The sequence below is a fragment of the Pristiophorus japonicus genome, unplaced genomic scaffold (genome assembly GCF_044704955.1).
Source record: "Pristiophorus japonicus isolate sPriJap1 unplaced genomic scaffold, sPriJap1.hap1 HAP1_SCAFFOLD_636, whole genome shotgun sequence".
NCBI lineage: Eukaryota > Metazoa > Chordata > Chondrichthyes > Pristiophoridae > Pristiophorus > Pristiophorus japonicus.
The window spans coordinates 261,298-272,702 of NW_027254548.1; positions in this window are offsets into that span (position 1 = coordinate 261,298).

The following is an 11,405-nucleotide window of genomic DNA, read 5'->3' on the forward strand; positions in this document are numbered from 1 at the left end:
AGCAGGCTCGTGGGTCCGTATGGCCTACTCCTGCTCCTATTTCTTATGTTCTTATGTTCTTATGACTACTGCCCCACCGTTGATCTGAGCGTCCAGCACTCCAAACCCAAGAAACACAAACGCTGTTTCAGAAGGACATTGGTGTGCTAGAATCAGACTCCACCCAGAGATGTTGGCACGGGGAATGCAAACAAGCTTATCATCGTCCATCGCCCGTGCACCCTCTTCTCTGGGTCATAACCAAGTGTAAAGTTGTTATTGCAATGTAGCGCATCTAGTCAATGTAATCTAAAGTCCAGGGGTACTTGGCCAAACACAGTTACATCAAGGTGAGGCCCTTTAACTGGACGGGTCAAACCGTGACATCACAAGGCAAACCTGACCCCACCCTGTGCATCACAATGAGATCAGACATCACAATAGGTTTGTAACCTGGGGCAACCTGAGACACAACCTGTGTCAGTGAAGGAAAGCACTGACTGTGACTAACTGGCTGATCTCTCTAGGAGTGAATGTGGCCGGCTACAATATCTCACCATCGTTGCTTTCTGAAGAGAATACAAACAATGAAAACATCATCAACCAGCAGATTAGAGAGAAGGTTGTGAGCTTTGAAAGGTTGGTATTAACCTATTGATCTTGTATCATCATTTGTGAAAGTCAGAATGAGCAATATAAACTTTAATAGATACAGTAATACTGATGCACAGTAGGTTGTTGGAACAGTTCATTTTGTTGTTATTAGATATTCTTTGGGGTTGTTAATAGGTAGTCTGGAGCCTGCAGCCTGCTCACAGATGGTTCCTGAGCCCCACTCTCAGCTCCCTCATTGACCAGCTCCTCCCAGCCCTTGAGTTTGGTGCTCACTCCCTGTTCTGTAAATGTAGACAACTACTTATCATTGGTAGATCTCCCGGGGCATTGCTCGGGACAGTCTGCAGAGTGAGCAACAGTCACAAAGCTAACTGGGCCCCACTAAGAGAAAGGGGCACAGAGAAGGCAAACAATCCCATCACTGCCCATTGCCCACACACCCAACTCTGTGGTTCAAAACCAAGTGCTAAGCTGTTTATTACATTCTAGCACATCCAACCTAAGGCCCAAGGCTTTTTGGCCAAACACTGTGAGGCCCTTTAACTGGACGTGTCAAACTGTGAAATCACGAGGCACGCCTGACCCTACCCTGTGCATCACGTGATCACTGACATCACGATAGGTTTGTAAACAGAGGCAACATGAGGCAGAGAGGCTGCACAAGCAGCTTAAGAGAAGGAAAGTGAGCTGTACTGACTGTGACTAACTGGCTGATCTCTCTAGGAGTGAATGTGACCGGCTGGAAGGGAGCGTGAAGAATGGAATCATCGCTAACCAGCTGACAGTCAGAAGGGTGTTGCTGTCGAAGGTTTGTTTATTCCAGCTTGTATAATTCCCTGTGAAAGTCAGAGTGCGTAACATCATAATCCACTGCAGTGACCATGTAGACATCAATGCTCAAACCCTGGAAACTGAAACCAGACCAGTACTCGCTCGTTGTTCTCATCAACTGGGATAATCCGTGGGACAAGGAGTCGATGGGAAACTCTTATCCCAGCTGTTACTGGTGCCCTCTGACCTTGCCAATCCATGGGTCCTTGTCAAGGACCAGCTCCCAGGTCAGCTGGCTCAGGTACTGCCACCAATAGCCCTCGGATTGTGTCAGAGAAGTTTCTTGTCCCAGTCTTCTTGGTTCACCTGATGGCATTGCCGCCATTCTGGACCATCTCTCGGATTCTGAAGAAGGTGTACATTCCCCAACTCCACAACCTTTAATACTCAGGTGGCATCAGAATCTGTGGCCAGTAACATTACTGAAAAGAAACAAGTTGAGAGTTTTGCACCCAGAATCTGCATTAAGCATTTACAGCTTCAACGGTTCACTATACAAGGGCAGCTCTAAAGTACCTGTAGTTGTCTTTTGCGATCCAGTCATTTAAAAACAAATCTGTAATTTCTTCTTCTGTTCGATGGACATGGTTGGCGTCAGGATGAGAGAGAGAAAATGGGCGGTTTCATCAAAGTATCTGCAGACTAAAGTTGTGAGTAACAAAACCACAAAGACAAGTGGATCAGATACACAAGAGAGAGCACATTGTGACAGAAATCAAACCCATGCCAGCAGAGAAACCACAGAAGGAGCGGAGCGGTGTAACTGAAATTCTCCTGATACCATCCCTCTGTGTCCCATCCATTTCTCATGCCAACTCCACACCTTTCAATTTGTGTTTAATTTGACGGCCAATAACCAACACCCGCCCCTCCCCCTACCACAGAACCATCTAGCCCTCGTGTCCCTGCATTGGCATCAAGCACCAACCCTGCTCCAACTCCAGGCTCAGTTGAGCACTGCTTGGTGTGAACTGCACTGGCACTGTGTAAAGCCCAGTCTGTGCAGTCATCTCCAACCAGTGCCAGCCAGGGGTCCACCTTGGGACTAAACAGGAAAGTCTCAAGAAGGGACGCTCCGGTTGTTGCCCTGAGACTTCCCAGAATTAAGAGGGAGTCCTCCCCTGGCACCAGCTGGCTAGGAGGAGTCCGTGACTGCTGGTGCCAGGATCTCTCCCAATTCCTATGGGGCATCTAGGTTCCAAGGGCTCTCACTCCAAGGGAGGATATGTGTGCTTCAGTGGCACCTCCCCCACGAGGTGGGGGCTCATGTCTGGAGGGTCTAACTCAATCGGCCTTTGTATTCATGAGCCTGTAGCTAATCGCATCCGAAGGCAGGAAGCCTCCAGGAAGCTTCCTCGGGCTGAACCGGCAGGGAAGGCTGATCGTGAGGCCCTCATCTCTGTTCCCAGAGCCTCACTATCAACCTTCCCTGTCTCTTCAGCCCGAGGCAGCTTCCCATAGCCATCCCGCCTTCGGAAGCCAAACTGGGAGCCTGAGTCGGACCACAATCTCCAGTCGTTTAGGCTTTTTCATGTATTTAACACGAAGGTGAGTGAGTCTGAAACTGTGGGTTCCGGAAGCCCCTTCACTTGGGGGAGTGCGGGGAGGGGGGAGCGTGGGGGCTTTAGTTTTTACTTGGGCTCTTGCAAAGGCCTCAGGCTATAGCTGTATTCATCATACCAATTTCCTGGACAGTTTGGGTGGACTTAATATGCACCCTCCAGTTTAGGCCAAGGTCGGCAGCATCCATAGTGCCTCCGCCACCCTGCTTTCACACCTTGCAGTTTATTGGCATCTGGTGAACTTCAGTGGTGAAGGCATCAGAAGGAAGGTTACTGCCGAGTGAAACTCATCCTGGTCCACCCACATTTGGGGTCTGGCAGACCTTCCTGCAGGGTTTAGCGCATGTCCCGAATTCCCTGCCACCAGATACATTGGGGCCGGCTTTACTGACCAGCAGCCTAATGCCTCGCAGGTGAGTGAGGGAGCAATCCCTGTCACAGAGTGAGGACCACCTTCAGAGAGCATCTACTGCAGCAAAAAGCTGAGTGGGTGCCCTCAATATCAGAGCAGGACCCAGCATCCAGTGGGTCTTGCCTTGCCAATGAGCTTGGCCATACAACTTGGGACTCTTTCAGGTGCCGCAGATGCCCTTTAGTATTTGGTGCTGAGGGCTTCTTTGGAGAGCAAGTGGAGGAACTGCTGTAGCAGAACGTTCAGCTATGCCCAGAACTGATGGAACGAATCCCAGAGCCGCTCATCCTCCAACGCCCCATCGGCCGTATGGAAGCCACCAGAATGTGGGAGACATACTCCCAGGAAATGTAAAGGTGGTTGTTTCTGGACCTTCCTCCTCTAGATAATGTAGCACCACCACCAATCCATTCCTGTATTTAAGGGAGATAGAACATGTCCAGGGAACTATTGACCAGTCGATAAGGTACCACAAAACAGACCAGGCATTAGGGTTTATTTCTGGAGGGGTAGAATTGAAAGGTAGAGAAGTTATGCAGCAGCTCCTCCACTTGCTCACCAAAGAAGACCTCAGCACCAACAGGTACATACAGTACCTGAAAATCTTTACCCAGAGCGTGGTGAGAATGTGGAGCTCGCTACCCCAGGGAGTGGTTGAAGCAAATAGTATCAATGTCTATAAGGGGAGGCTAGACAAGCATATGAGGGAGAAAGGAATAGAGGGTTCTGCTGATAGATGAGTGGGTGGAGCATAAGCACCGGCATTGGCTGACTGGGCCAAATGGCCTGTTTCTGTGCCATATGTCCCATGTAATCTGATGTAATCATTTAGCTCCATAAGCCTTTACAAGGCTTTATCTGGACCGCAATGTCCTTTGGATCATGCTAGCCCATCATTCCAGAATAGGACCTGGAATGCAGAGAGCTTGCAACAAGTAACCTTCAATACCCTGTCCAGCTCCACCTCCCCAAGTGACTGCCTGATAGCCGACCACAGAGCTGGGTGGGTGGATCACTTCCAGTACTTCCCTGTGGAAGTGAATTACTCTGGACACTTGGGTTCAGGAGACCCGAAGTAGTGAGTATCCTCTGCATTAGCAGCTTGTTTTTCACAATGTGGCTTGGTTTCCAATGTAACTGGAAGGATGTTTCCAGTGGGGTTCCAAAGGGCTCAGTACTGGGTCCCTTGCTTTTTGTGATATATATCAACAATTTAGATTTGAATATAGGGAGTATGATAAAGAAGGTTGCAGACGTCACTAAAATTGGCGATGTGCTTGATAATGAAGAGGAAAGTCATGGGCTGCAGGAAGATATCAATCTACTGGTCAAGTGGTCAGAGCAGTGGCAAATGGAATTTAATTCAGAGAAGTGTGAGGTGATGTACCTTGGGAGGGCTAATAAGGAGGATTTAAACTGATATGGCAGGGGGATGGGAACCAATGCAGGGAGACAGAGGGAAACAAAAAGGAGGCAAAAGCAAAAGACAGAAAGGAGATGAGGAAAAGTGGAGGGCAGAGAACAAAAAGGGCCACTGTACAGCAAAATTCTAAAAGGACAAAGGGTGTTAAAAGAACAAGCCTGAAGGCTTTGTGTCTTAATGCAAGGAGTATCCGCAATAAAGTGGATGAATTAACTGTTCAAATAGATGTTAACAAATATGATGTGATTGGGATTACGGAGACGTGGCTCCAGGATGATCAGGGCTGGGAACTCAACATCCAGGGGTATTCAACATTCAGGAAAGATAGAATAAAAGGAAAAGGAGGTGGGGTAGCATTGCTGGTTAAGGAGCAAATTAAGGCAATAGTTCGGAAGGACATTAGCTTGGATGATGTGGAATCTATATGGGTAGAGCTGCAGAATACCAAAGGACAAAAAACGTTAGTGGGAGTTGTGTACAGACCTCCAAACAGTAGTAGTGATGTTGGGGAGGGCATCAAACAGGAAATTAGGGGTGCGTGCAATAAAGGTGCAGCAGTTATAATGGGTGACTTTAATATGCACATAGATTGGGTTAACCAAACTGGAAGCAATACGGTAGAGGAGGATTTCCTGGAGTGCATAAGGGATGGTTTTTTAGACCAATATGTCGAGGAACCAACTAGGGGGGAGGCCATCTTAGACTGGGTGTTGTGTAATGAGAGAGGATTAATTAGCAATCTCGTTGTGCGAGGCCCCTTGGGGAAGAGTGACCATAATATGGTGGAATTCTGCATTAGGATGGAGAATGAAACAGTTAATTCAGAGACCATGGTCCAGAACTTAAAGAAGGGTAACTTTGAAGGTATGAGGCGTGAATTGGCTAGGATAGATTGGCGAATGATACTGAAGGGGTTGACTGTGGATGGGCAATGGCAGACATTTAGAGACCGCATGGATGAACTACAACAATTGTACATTCCTGTCTGTTGTAAAAATAAAAAAGGGAAGGTGGCTCAACCGTGGCTATCAAGGGAAATCAGGGATAGCATTAAAGCCAAGGAAGTGGCATACAAATTGGCCAGAAATAGCAGAGAACCCGGGGACTGGGAGAAATTTAGAACTCAGCAGAGGAGGACAAAGGGTTTGATTAGGGCAGGGAAAATGGAGTATGAGAAGAAGCTTGCAGGGAACATTAAGACGGATTGCAAAAGTTTCTATAGATATGTAAAGAGAAAAAGGTTAGTAAAGACAAACGTAGGTCCCCTGCAGTCAGAATCAGGGGAAGTCATAACGGGGAACAAAGAAATGGCGGACCAATTGAACAAGTACTTTGGTTCGGTATTCACTGAGGAGGACACAAACAACCTTCCGGATATAAAAGGGGTCGGAGGGTCTAGTAAGGAGGAGGAACTGAGGGAAATCCTTATTAGTCAGGAAATTGTGTTGGGGAAATTGATGGGATTGAAGGCCGATAAATCCCCAGGGCCTGATGGACTGCATCCCAGAGTACTTAAGGAAGTGGCCTTGGAAATAGTGGATGCATTGACAGTCATTTTCCAACATTCCATTGACTCTGGATCAGTTCCTATGGAGTGGATGGTAGCCAATGTAACCACACTTTTTAAAAAAGGAGGGAGAGAGAAAACAGGGAATTATAGACCGGTCAGCCTGACATCGGTAGTGGGTAAAATTATGGAATCAATTATTAAGGATGTCATCGCAGTGCATTTGGAAAGAGGTAATATGATAGGTCCAAGTCAGCATGGATTTGTGAAAGGGAAATCATGCTTGACAAATCTTCTGGAATTTTTTGAGGATGTTTCCAGTAGAGTGGACAAGGGAGAACCAGTTGATGTGGTATATTTGGACTTTCAGAAGGCTTTCGACAAGGTCCCACACAAGAGATTAATGTGTAAAGTTAAAGCACATGGGATTGGGGGTAGTGTGCTGACATGGATTGAGAACTTTTTGTCAGACAGGAAGCAAAGAGTAGGAGTAAATGGGGACTTTTCAGAATGGCAGGCAGTGACTAGTGGGGTACCGCAAGGTTCTGTGCTGGGGCCCCAGCTGTTTACACTGTACATTAACGATTTAGACGAGGGGATTAAATGTAGTATCTCCAAATTTGCGGATGACACTAAGTTGGGTGGCAGTGTGAGCTGCAAGGAGGATTCTATGAGGCTGCAGAGCGACTTGGATAGGTTAGGTGAGTAGGCAAATGCATGGCAGATGAAGTATAATGTGGATAAATGTGAGGTTATCCACTTTGGTGGTAAAAACAGAGAGACAGACTATTATCTGAATGGTGACAGATTAGGAAAAGGGCAGGTGCAAAGAGACCTGGGTGTCATGGTACATCAGTCATTGAAGGTTGGCATGCAGGTACAGCAGGCGGTTAAGAAAGCAAATGGCATGTTGGCCTTCATAGCGAGGGGATTTGAGTACAAGGGCAGGGAGGTGTTGCTACAATTGTACAGGGCCTTGGTGAGGCCACACCTGGAGTATTGTGTACAGTTTTGGTCTCCTAACCTGAGGAAGGACATTCTTGCTATTGAGGGAGTGCAGCGAAGGTTCACCAGACTGATTCCCGGGATGGCGGGACTGACCTATCAAGAAAGACTGGATCAACTGGGCTTGTATTCACTGGAGTTCAGAAGAATGAGAGGGGACCTCATAGAAACGTTTAAAATTCTGACGGGGTTAGACAGGTTAGATGCAGGAAGAATGTTCCCAATGTTGGGGAAGTCCAGAACCAGGGGACACAGTCTAAGGATAAGGGGGAAGCCATTTGGGACCGAGATGAGGAGGAATTTCTTCACCCAGAGAGTGGTGAACCTGTGGAATTCTCTACCACAGAAAGTTGTTGAGGCCAATTCACTAAATATATTCAAAAAGGAGTTAGATGAAGTCCTTACTACTAGGGGAATCAAGGGGTATGGTGAGAAAGCAGGAATGGGGTACTGAAGTTGCATGTTCAGCCATGAACTCATTGAATGGCGGTGCAGGCTAGAAGGGCCGAATGGCCTACTCCTGCACCTATTTTCTATGTTTCTATGTTTCTATTAAGCGGCAAGCCACTTAACGGTGCAGATGAACAAAGGGACCTTGGAGTGCTTGTCCACAGAACTCTTTTGGGAGGAAACTGAAACATTAAATCGTGGCCCCCTGATCTGGGGGACGCACCAAACATTTTCAAGGCCCTTTTTTGAGGTTTTTTTGGGGGATTTTTTGCGTGTTTTTTTTTGGCCACTAAAATCATATTTTTTCCTCCAAGTGCCCCCTATAAAAGGGGAGGTGGACACTAAAAACACCGGCAATTAAAACAAATAAACTTTAAAACATAAAATCAAATAAAAATTTGGTTGCCGGGCGTGATGATGCACTCCAGTCCCTCCGGTGCCCACCTCTCACGGACGGCCGCGAGCGTACCGGTGGACACCGCGTGCTCCATCTCCAAGGACATCCTGGCGCGGATGTACGCGCGGAAGAGGGGCAGGCAGTCAGGCTGAATGACCCCCTCGACCGCCCGCTGCCTGGACCGGCTGATGGCACCTTTGGCCGTGCCCAGGAGCAGTCCTATGAGGAGGCCCTCGGACCTACCCGCTCCCCTCCGCACAGGGTGCCCAAAGATCAGGAGTGTGGAACTGAAGTGCAGCCAGAATTTCAGGAGCAGCCCCTTTAAATAATAAAACAGGGGCTGCAACCTCGTGCATTCGATAAAAACATGGAACACGTATTCTTCCAGACCGCTGAAATTGCAGGCGGCCTGGGAGCCCGTGAACCGGCTTAAAAATTTATTGCACGGGACTGCTCCGTGCACCACCCTCCAGGCCAAGTCCCCGATAAATAGTGGGAGGACTCCCGCGTAGAGTGCCCTCCATCGGGGACTCCCGCCTCCTCCGGACGGCAAGATGGTACGCCATGGCGTGTCTGGACGGCAGGCGAGGATGGCAAAGTTGAGAGTGTGCAGGAGCAGCCCATACAGGAAACCCCTCCAAGTGGAACTGAAGGGCACGGAGGGGATTTCCCCGAGGCGGCTCAAGTTGTGAGGCGCCGGCTCCTGAGGGAGGTTTCGGGGTTTGGCGCCGATGAGGAATTCCGTCCGGACAGGGGTCAGTTCGGACGTGATCTCCCCACGTGCTTGAGCCTCCTCGATACACCTAACGGAGTCAAGGCCCAGAGCTGTTTTTAACGACTCGATAGCATCGGCCGCGCGGTGGACGTTGGCAGAATTTAGGCACCGCGCCAGCGTGTCTGGCGCCATCCAGCCCGCTCCTCCGCCATCGAGCAGGTCCCTGACCCTGGTCACCTCACCAGCCACAGCCCTCTCGTCCGACCGCCACCTAAAACCTCGGTCGTGGAGGTACGGATTCCTGAGCAGCGGCTCCTGCAGGACAGCCGCCACTCCAGCCGGTGGAGAGCTGCGCTTGGTGGAGACTTTGTTCCAGACCCTGGTGAGTTCCTTGTAAAAGACAGGCAGCTCCTGGAAGGCGGTCCTGACGCCCCCCAAGCTCACAAACAGGAGCTGCGTGTCGTAGTTGAGGCCGTGCTGCTGGCGGAAGCAATACGTCGCCAGAGCACGCCACCTAGGAGGGGGCTCGACGTAAAGGTATCTCTGCAGGGTCTGAAGACGGAAAGTCGTGAGCTGGGTGCTGACGCACACCAACGACTGACCGCCCTCCCCCAGCGGGAGACTCAAGACCGCGGCAGAGACCCAGTGCTTCCTGTTGTTCCAGAAGAAGTCCACCAGCTTCTTCTGTATCTTGGTGACCAACGCAGGGCGGCCACCAGCTGGTTTATGACTAGCGCTCGACCCCTGTAGGACAGCACTCGGAGCAGTGCTGTCCAGCGCCCTAGGCGAGCGGCGACCTTGGCCTCCAGCTCTTGCCAGTTTGCCGGCCAGGCTTCCTCGTCGGGGCTAAGGTAGACTCCCAGATAGAGGAGATGGGTCGTGCTCCAGGCAAAAGGCCTGAGCTCCTCCGGCAGGGAGTCCACCCGCCACTGACCCACCAGGAGTCCGGAACATTTCTCCCAGTTGATCCTGGCGGAGGATGCGGCCGAGTAAATCTCCTGGCACTCACGCATCCTCCGCAGGTCAGCGGGATCCTCTACCGCGAGGAGCACGTCATCGGCGTAAGCCGAGAGGACGACCTCCACGCCCAGCCCTTGCAGAGCCAGTACCATCAACCTCGTCCGCAGGAGGCGCAGGAAAGGCTCCACGCAGATGGCATATAACTGGCCGGACATGGGGCATCCCTGGCGCACCCCTCTCCCAAAGCGAAGGGGCGCCATCAAGGACCCGTTAACCTTAATCAGACACTCCGTGGCGGCATACAAAAGTCGGATCCGGGCGACGAAATGCATCCCGAACCCGAAAGCGCGCAGAGTCCCGAACAGATAGTCGTGATCCACCCTGTCGAACGCCTTCTCTTGGTCGAGAGATAGGAAGGCGACCGACAGACAAGCCTCCTGGGAATCATGGATGAGGTCCCGGACCAGATGGATGTTATCGTGGATTGTCCGGCCCGGGACCGTGTCGGACTGGGCGGGGTGGGTCATGTGGTCCAGCATGGCGCCAAGGCGAGCAGACATCATCCTGGCGAAGATTTTGTAGTCCGTGCTGAGGAGGGAGACTGGGCGCCAGTTCTTAAGGAGGCGGAGATCGCCCTTCTTAGGCAGCAGGACGATGACTACCCTGCGCCAAGAGAGGGGCATCTCCCCAGTCGCCAGAATTTACCCCAGGACCCGCGCGTAGTCGCCCCCCAGGACGTCCCAGAACGCCCTGTGGAACTCCACGGTCAGCCCGTCCAGCCCCGGGGCTTTTCCCCTCGAGAGCCGGTCGAGGGCGCCGGTCAGCTCCGCCAGGCTTAGCGGAGCTTCCAGATTTTCGGCGCACTCCAGGCTGACCTTCAGCAGGTCCTCCCACAAAACTCTACGCGCTTCCTTGCTGGACGGCTCCGGAGAGAAATAGCCCCGTAATATTCACAGGCCCTGTTGTTGACGCCCTCCAGATCCGAGACGAGAGAGCCGTCGTCAGCCAGCAGCATCAAGAGCTGCTTACGGACACTCTGTCTTTTTTCCAGCAAGCAGAAGAATGGGGAGCCGCGATCCAGATCCAGCAGGAACCGGATCCGCGACCTCACGAACGCGCCTCGGGACCCGACCAGGTGGTGGTCCGAACACGGCACTGGACGCATGGAGGGCGCTGGAACGCAGGAAACGTACGCCCGAGACACGTAAAGGCGGTTGATTCTGGACCATTCTCTTCCAGGCCTCACCCAAGTAAAGGCGCTGGAGTCAGGATGGAGTTTTCGCCAGCCGTCCACCAAGTCGAAGGACCCGACAAGGTCCCTCAACTTCTCCATCGCCGTCATGCTCTGCGGGGCACCAGAGCGGTCCCTCGCCTCGAGGGTGCAGTTAAAATCCCCCCCGAGGACAATGCAGTCGCCGACGTCGACGGAGCCTAGAAGAGTGAACACTTCTTCGAAGAAGCGCGTTTGCTGCGGGCCAGGCTGAGGGGCGTACACGTTCACGAGATGGAGCGGCACGTCCCCCAGGCGAACCGTGACGTGCAGCAAGCG